Source organism: Orycteropus afer, unplaced genomic scaffold (genome assembly GCF_000298275.1).
Source record: "Orycteropus afer afer isolate SDZICR_OR568_19922 unplaced genomic scaffold, OryAfe1.0 scaffold00572, whole genome shotgun sequence".
In the NCBI taxonomy this organism is placed as follows: domain Eukaryota; kingdom Metazoa; phylum Chordata; class Mammalia; order Tubulidentata; family Orycteropodidae; genus Orycteropus; species Orycteropus afer.
Window position 1 is genome coordinate 370,317 of NW_006922159.1, and position 9,134 is coordinate 379,450.

Here is a 9,134-nt window from a genome sequence, read left to right on the forward strand (position 1 = left end):
GCCAGAGCAATAAGACATTTCTTCAGTGCAGCTTTGATTTCTTCCTTTAATACTGTTGGTTCTTGATCATATGCTACCTCCTGAAATGGATGAACATCGACCAATTCTTTTTGGTACAGTGACTCTGTATATTCCTTCCATCTTCTTCTGATGTTTCCTGCATCATTCAACATATCACCCATGGAATCTTTCAATATCGCAATTTGAGGCTTGAATTTTTCCTTCAGTTCTTTCAGCTTGAGAAATGCCAAGCAGTTCTTCCCTTTTGGTTTTCTAACTCCATGTCTTTGCACACTTCATTATAATAATTGACTTCGTCCTTTCAAGCTGTTCTTTGCAATCTTCTGTTCACTCTTTTATCTTGTCGGTTCTTCCATTTGCTTTAACTACTCTCCATTCAAGGGCAAGTTTCAGAGTCTCTTCTGACATCTGCTTTGGTCTTTCTTTCCTTTCCTATCTTTTTAATGACCTTTTGTTTTCTTCATGGATGATGTTCTTGATGTAATCCCACAATTCCCCTGGTTTTCAGTCATCAGTGTTCAATGTGTCAAATCTGTTCTTTAGATAATCTCTAAATTCAGGAGGGATGTAATCAAGGTCATGTTTTGACTCTTGTGGACTTGTTTTCATTGTCTTCAACTTCAGCTTGAACTTGCATTTGAGCAGTTGAAGGTCTGTTCCACAGTCAGCTCCTGGCCTTGTTTTGGCAGAAGATATTGAGCTTCTCTATCTTCTCTTTCCACAGATGTAATCGATCTGATTCCTGTGTATTCCATCAGGTGAAGTCCACGTGTATAGCTGCTGTTTATGTTGTTGAAAAAAGTATTTGTAGTGAGTAAGTTGTTGGTCTTGCAAAATTCTATCATGCGATCTCCAGCATTATTTCTATCACAATATTTTATGACTTTGCCTATATAAAATAACAAGAAAAGGCAGATATATAGAGAACAAAGTTTATCAGTAGTTATCAGGGTTGGGAAGGAGCAGGGAAAGGGAGGTTAACGGTGATGGAAAAAATGCATTGATTAAGGGTAGGGTTGAGCAGCTAATTATTGTATTGCTGGCAATAAGTTGTATGCCTGTAAAAAGTTGAATTGGCAAAAATTGTGTGATACATACATTTATAACAATGACAAAAAAGAGTAGCTACTGAGTCTGCTTATGTACAACCAAACACCTCATGGGATTTAGTTCCTTGGTTTGGAAATTTAGGGTCATGGTTTCATGGGACATTATGATTTTGGCCTAATAATGTTTTAATGCTTCTGTTCTACCTGCATAGTACCTGGAGTCTTAAAAGTTTGCAAGTGGCCATCCAAGGCTCAATAATTGGTCTCTTTTCTTCTGGAACAAAGAGGAAGAAGAAGAGTCAGGAATAGGAGGAAGATATGCAATATGTGGCTGATTGCTACCATGAACTGCCTCCTTTGCCATGAGACCAGAAGAACTGGACGGTCCTCGCCTATCTTTACTGAATATTTTGATAAAACGTTCCACTGAAGAATCTTGATGAAAAGGGGAAAAATGAGAAAAAGATTTCAAAATCTTCTGGGCTCTACAGCAATAGAAAGACCTACATACAGAACACCTATCCCAAGTTGATGAACCCACCTACTCTCAGGAGACGCACCCCTTGGATCAATCAGCCATGAGACACCAGAGGGATAGGACTCACATAGAGGGAAAGCTGACAGACAGAAATGCATAGATAAGAAAGGCATGGGGGTGGGGGGGGGAGGGGGAGAGTGGTCACAGGGAAGAGAGAGGAAGAGGAGACTTTTTTATGGTTGGGGATGGTAATTGGGCCGTGAAATCAGATGTGCCTGAACTATTGAACGTAAAACAAGTTTGCTTTGTAAATTTGTACCCAAAGCACAATTAAAAAAAAAAAAAAAAAATCTCATAGGCTGTAGACTTTCTGGAGCTATGAAGGTGGATGAACCCTAAAACTATTGTCCTGAGATAATTTTAAAAACTTAAACCAAAAATATCCCCTGAAGTCATCTTAAAACCAAATAAAAGTTTAGCTTAACAAGTGAAAAAAAAGTCTGCCTTGAGCATTCTGCTCTTTAAAGAACTATCCATATGTATAAATTAGACAGGAACCTTAGAGGGCAGTGTTTAGGTTAATGAGGGAGGAATAACTCAGAAAAAGGAGGGTGAGAATGGTTGCACAAGTTGAAGAATCTGATCAATGCCACTGAATTGTACACGGAGAAACTTGAATTGGTCTATGTTTTGCTATGTATATTCTCAACAACCAAATAACTAAAATTTAGAAGTGGGGGAAAAGAAAGAAAAGAAAAACCCTATGGAGCACAAATATACTCACACACATGGGGCCACTATGAGTAGGAATGAACTCAGTGGCAATTAGTTTTCAACCACACCTAGATAGCAATTATTTTTCTTAGTAAATTGTCTTCAGAGGCTTTTTCCAAGTCATTCAACCTAATTTTCAGAAGAACAATTCCTTTTTAAAAATTTCTGCCCTCATATTTCCTCTTACATAATATTTTACTAAAAGTACAACCAGCATGAACAGATTTTGAGCCAAACACTATTGGGCCTTGATAAACAGACAGTGGGACGAATGGGAGGAGGTGAGTGTGGACTGGAGAGATACCCACCTCCAGATCCTGGGTGGGCAGTGTGAGTGTCTTTTCTGAGAGGCTGCAGACCTGGTTGAGGATCCCTGGTGGTGCAGTGGTTAAGCACTCGGTTGCTAAAATAAGGTCAACCATTCAAAAACACCAGCAGCTCCACTCCACAAGAGAAAGATGAGGCAGTCTGTTTCTGTAAAGATTACAGCCTTGAAAACCCTATGGGGCTGTAGGGTCTCTATGAGTCCATTTGACTCCACAGCAATAGGCAGAACTGGATAAGGGGCTGCTTGCTTCCATTACACTTCCTCACACCAGGAGCAGAGCTCCTCAGACAATGGCTAAATTGGTGGCTGACTCTAAGGTGGCATTTGAGCAGCACATCAAAACTCCTTTCCCCAATGCCTCCAATACTGATGCCTCGATGTAAACACAATAGATTCCTTTTCTTGTTAGCTTGGAATTGCCCTTTTTCTTGGTCATCTTTTAGACTACAAATCATTCTTGTGTGAGGGAGGAGGACTCATCAAGTGTCCAGCTCCTCATGTTGTTGTTGTTGTTAAGTGCCATTGAGTGGTTTCTGACTCATAGCAACCCCATGCACAGCAGAACGAAACACTGCCCAATCCCGCGCCAGCCCCACAATCCCTGCTATACTTGAGCCCGTCATCACAGCCACCGTGTCAATCCATCTCGTTGAAGGCCTCCCCCTCTTTCCTCGACCCTCCACCCTACCAAGCATGACATCCTTCTCCAGGGAATGGTCCCTTCTGACAACATGACCAAAATAGGTGAGACAATGTCTGGCCATTCTTGCTTCCAAGGAGCATTCTGGCTGCACTTCCTCCAGGACAGATCTGTTAGTTCTTTTAGCAGTCTATGGTACTTTCAGCATTCTTCGCCAGCACCACAACTCAAAAGCATCAACTCTTCTTCGGTCTTCCTTATTCATTGTCCAGCTCTCACATGCATATGAGGCTATTGGAAATATCATGGCTTGTGTCAGGCGCACCTTAGTCCTCAAGGAGATATCCTTGCTCCTCAGCACTTGAAACAGTTCCTTCGCAGTTGACCAGCTCCTCATAGGAAGAATTTATCAGATTAGCTTCTACTCACGGAAGAGAGCCGGCAGTGCTAAATGTCTAGAAACACGGACTTTCTAAATTACAAAATTTTTGTGCAGGGCGCTGTCTCAGAGGCCGAGTTAGGTGTGAAGCTACCCTAGCTCCCTGCTGGGACAGCTTCCTAGGTCTGGAGCCTGGGGCTCTGCGTCCACCACTAGAGGGCACAAGGCTCAGGGAGAAAGGCTTGCTGCAGCTCTGGCGTCCACTGCTGGGCAGGAGGAGGCAGGAGTGGGGAACATGGGTAGTGGCATTTAAGTGGATGAGTAAGAGACCATCTCGTCCTCACCACTGTTGACCTTGATTGTAGCTACTGCCATCATTGGCAACGAGCGTGCCCTGGTACCCCTGCATTAATTAAGGGGGCTGGTGACATGCAAGCTTTGGGGAAACTGAGGGGGTGGATTTCTGGCTTCTGTTTCCGTGATTCTGGAGAAGGAAACCTACCAGAGAGCTGGGGCCTGACTACCACCACTTCCTGGTAGAGAAGCGTTAGGTCTCTGGCTTTCTGCATTTGGCTTCTGCAAGAAATAGGAGATGTCCAGGTACCACTGAGCCATGGTTGCAGCTGAACAGATGTAGTTCAGAGGCTGGAACATTCAGAAGGTGGGAGATGTAGGGATTAAAAGCATTAGCTTTGGAGTCCGCCAGGCTGGGTTAGAATCAGTCCTGCCTGTTAGTAGCTGAGTAAGTTTGGGTTACTTAATAAAAGGCCTAACCTGTTTGTACCTGTGCCTCAGTTTGCTCATCAGTAAAATAGAGCAATCTCTACCTACCTCAATTGGTCGTAAGGAGAATAAGATGACATAAAAACACTTAGCACACTGCTTGGCATATTGGAAGTTTCCCATAAATTGTGGCTCCCGGGAGCATCAGGAAGGACGTGCTATGTGTGGAGAGGGGCCATGTGTCAGTGGTCAGAGGGGCTCAGAATTTTCCTCCTTAATGCCTATGCCTCACTAGGGATGACCTCTCCGAGCCTCAGTTTGCCTTTTCATAAGGTGGGAAGGCTCCTTCTGGTGAAGAGTCAGTATCAGTTTGCAGTTTTGGGAGTTCTTGGGAATTAGCATTATCTACATAAAGGCATTACTGAGACATTAGAGTAATCTGGCATTTGGAAATTTCTAAGTTAGATTACAGGATGCTCCAGTGACAGCTTAATCTAACCTCATTTTCCAGAATTGCCTTTAAATTCCTCTCAACTTGATGTCGAAGTTCCTAAGTCTTCCCATCTGATTCTACCTCTAGTTTCCTTCATCCCTGGCTCTCCAAGGCCTAAATCCTATTTTGAAGTTTTAAAATATTTCCACAAATTCTTTGATATTCCTCCTTTCAAAAGGTGGGGTTCCCCTCCCAGTGAATGTGAAACAGACTTACTGCTATGCTTCTACAGACTAGAATGTGGTAGAAGTGATGTTATGTGACTTCCAAGGCTTGGTCATATAAAGGATACCTTCTTCCTGGATCTCTTGCTCAGCGGGGAAGCCTGCTGCCATATCATGAGAACACTCAAGCATCACTCAAGCCCATAAGGAGAGGAACTGAGACTCCCTCCCAACAGCCAGCAGCAACTTGTTAGTCCCATGGGTGAGCACTCTTGGAACAGATCCTCCAGCCCCACTCAAGCTTTCAGATGATGCGGGCCAGTCAATATCTTGCCTCTTGACTGAAATCTCTTGAGAGACCCCAAGCCAGAACTGCCCAGCCCAGTCACTTCCAGATACCTGACCCACAAAAGTTGTGTTTATATGTTTGCTTTTATTATGTGTGGTTTATACTATTGTTCTCAACCACTAAGTTTTGGGGTCATTAGCTATGCGACAATAGATGACAAATACACCTCATCACCCTAGAATTAAATGCAGTGTGGGTTCCTTGCTACCAGTCTCCTGACCAATCTGTCTGTTGTCCTGACTGAAAGAAACAGGGGTAGGCAGATCAAAGCAGTGGTCTGAAAACAAAGAATTTGATTCTTGGAAATATCTGGCCCAACCCTTTATTCTATAAGGGGCTCAGCAAAGAGGATACCAGTGGTGTCAGCAAGTGATTCACTTTTCTCAAAGGAGAGGGAGAGTCCTGGGATCCTGGGCGTAAAACAGCCCGGTTTCCAGAAGGTTCTCCATTGGATGACATCTCTGCCATCAGCCACAGCTGGGATGGAACACTGTAATAGCCCTCACTTCATAGTAGACCCCAGGCCACTCCACTCTCATGCTTAGCAAACTCATTTATGCACAGAAATTTGTTCAATAAAAATAATCAGTAGGCTGAGTACTCACAGTCCTAATCAGACACACAGACTTCTCTTTCTCTTTCTCTCCACTAACGGGGTTTTCTCCAGGGTTCTGTGTTCATGGGGAAGTGGAAGGGAGCACATTCATGAGAAGTGGCACTTTTCATTTTTCAAGGAAATAAACTGCATGACGACAATGAAGACTGAAGAAAATCTGTTAGAGGAAGAATCAATGTGAAAACAGGATTGTGAGACGTGGATAGCTGGTTGTCAAAGGATGGCACCTTTTTCACATACTTGCTCCTCCCCAACTAGGAATCTAATCCCTGCCCCAGAGACTTACCCTCTAATGTTAGAAACTGGATTCACCTCTTCTCACCCCTCTTTCCACTCTCCCACTCTGTTTAAGGGATCTCCAACTCTCCCATTGCTCCAAATACACCTATATTCTCACGACTCCTCAGAAAATGTCTCCAAGTTCTATTTCTTATGGAGGTTTAGGTTCCATGTATCTACCAGCAATTTATATGGCCTTCAAGGCCATCCACAATTTGCTTTGAGCCTCATCTTCTACCACCTGGCCCTAAACCCCTGTGTTGGAGGCCACCTGTTAGAGTTTTACTCTCTGTGGCAGCAACTGCCCATCAATATCCATCCCCCTCTTTCGTGTTTCTAAGAGAACCCAGCTAAAAGGCCACTGTTCTAAGCCTCCCTTGGAACTACATAAGGTCCTGTAACTAAGTTTAGGCCAGTAACATGTAAGTAGAAGTGATGTGCAGAACTTCTGGGAAACTTTTTAAAGGCAGCTGCCTCAGCTGAGCTGAAAGAAGGGAACTTTGTTCCCCTCCTTTCTTTCTACTCCCTAGAATTGAGACGTGAAGTCTGGAGCCTCAGCAGCCATTCTGGACCATGAGATGACTTTAAGGATTAAAGCCATGTAGTAAGGATAGTGGAGCAAAAAGATTAAAAAAAAAAAAAAAAAGGCATAAACCTCCAAACTAGCTGCCATCGATTCTGACTCATGATGACCCTAAGTGTTTCAGAGCAGAACTGTGCTCCACTGGGCTTTCAATGGCTAATTTTTCAGAAGTAGATTGCCAGGCCTTTCTTCCAAGGTACCTCTGGATGGACTTGAACTGCCAACTTTTCAGTTAACAGCCAAGCACATGACTGTTCGTTGTCACCCAGCTAACAAAATATGTACAGCACTGTTATCTACGAGGTTCTGTTCAAAACATATTTCCTCCATGAAATAATCTAATCCTCACAGCAATCCTATGAGACGGGTACCTTTATTATCCTCATTGTGCAGATAAGAAAACTGAGAGCCACAGAGAGGAAAGGTAAATTCTTCAAGTTCTCATAGCCTGAGGGAGAATTAAGACCCCCACAGGAGTCCATGCTCTAAGCAGCTGCCTCATACTGCCTGGCATCCTGATGGCCAAGGAGCTAACCCACCAGCCCTGGCTGCCTAGCTCTGCAGTTCTTTGATGTCAGAGAGAAATAAACCTCAAGCTTGCTTAAGCCACTGCTATTTTGAGTTTTCTATTGTCAGCTGCCAAGCCTATGCCTACCTGATACATTCTCCAAATTGATTTTCATGCCTCCAGGTGCTTGTTCAAACTGTTCCTCTTGCCTGGAATGCCCTTTCTATTGCCCGATCCTCTGTTAGTGCACCTCTTATGCAGAACAACATCATAGTTACTTGTTTACCTGTCTGTCTCCCAAGTGAGATGGTCACCTTCCAGAGTGTAGGGACTCTGTCCTATGGTTTTCTGCACCCACAACCTAGTCTGGCACATAATACATGTTCAGTAAATGTTCATTGAATTTAATTAAATTGGGGGAAAATGCCAGTCTTGTGTAAAAGCAGGATAAGAGTGTGACATTAGAGATGCTAGGGTGCACTAAGCCCAGCCTGCGAATCCCCTGCCTCGTACTGCCAAGAATATTCTTTCTTGTTTACTGATCTTTCTACCAAGTTTGTCTTTTATTCCACAGTGAAATGAAACTTACTTTTAATGAGCACTCTGTGTCTGATAGGAGCACTGGTGGTGCAAACGGTTAAGTGCTCAGCTGCTAACCAAAAAATTCATGGTCAGAACCCACCCATTGCCTCCACGGGGGGAAGACCTGGTGATGTGCTCCTGTGAAGATTACAGCCAAGAAAACCTATGGGCAGTTGTGCTGTGTCATATGTGGGGCCAATATGAATTGGAATTGACTTGACAGCATCCAATAAAAACAACGTGTGTGATGGGCATTTTATATATTATTTCATACTTTACAATACAGAGAGGTGTTTTCCACATGAGGAAACTGAGGTCAAATGATGCTTCCAGGCCACACAGCTGATGAGAATCAGGTTTAGATGAACCCAGGACTATCTGATTTCACACATCCATTTTCCTATAAGTGAAGCCCATTGTTTAAAATGCATTGTTGTTGTTGTTATGTGCTGGAAGTGATTGCCCAACCTTCCTTCTGAAGAGTGGCTGGTGGGTTTGAAGAGCCAGCCTTCTGGTTAGTAGCCAAGTGCCTTAGGCACTATGCTACCAGAGCTCCCTTAAAATACATTGCATGGTATCAAAAGTACTAACCTGGGATTCCATAAGCCGACTTTCTTATTAAGACCCCAGAGTTCCTTTCCCCAGCTGTAAGTTATGGGGAAATCTGTGAGGGCACTTCCAGTTCTAGTAGTACATGATTATAAGACTTCATCTCACACTAAGTCTAAGTGATTATGAGTCCTTTTTACACAGGAAAGTAAAGAGAGCAAGGAGTCAGTGGTGGTTCAGTGGTAGAACCCTTGCCTTCCACGCAGGAGACCTGGGTTTGATCCCCAGCCAATGCATGTCATGCACACCCCACCCCTCTGTCAGTGTAGACTTAGGTGTTACTACGATGCTGAATAGGTTTCAGGGGAGCTTCCGGACTAAGATGGATTAGAAAGAAAGGTCAAGAGATCTGTCCAAAAATTAGCCCACAGATCACAACAATCCAATATGCAACCAACCATGAGGATGAGGCATGACTGGGCAGTTCCACTGTGCATGGGGTCGCCATGAGTCAGGGACCAGCAATAATAACACAGGAGGCAAACGATACACAAAAGAAGCACCTGGAGGGCTCTGAAGATAAAGGTAAGCCTGTTGTTCATTCATTAGACACTGATCC

The 9,134-nt window shown here is 43.7% G+C and overlaps 1 non-coding gene across 1 annotated transcript; it reads left to right on the forward strand.

Moving 5' to 3' along the window:
• Nucleotides 1-8,740: 8,740 nt before the first annotated feature.
• TRNAG-UCC lies at nt 8,741-8,811 on the forward strand. The gene has a single exon. It is a non-coding gene; the product is annotated as a tRNA-Gly (tRNA).
• Nucleotides 8,812-9,134: the final 323 nt, after the last annotated feature.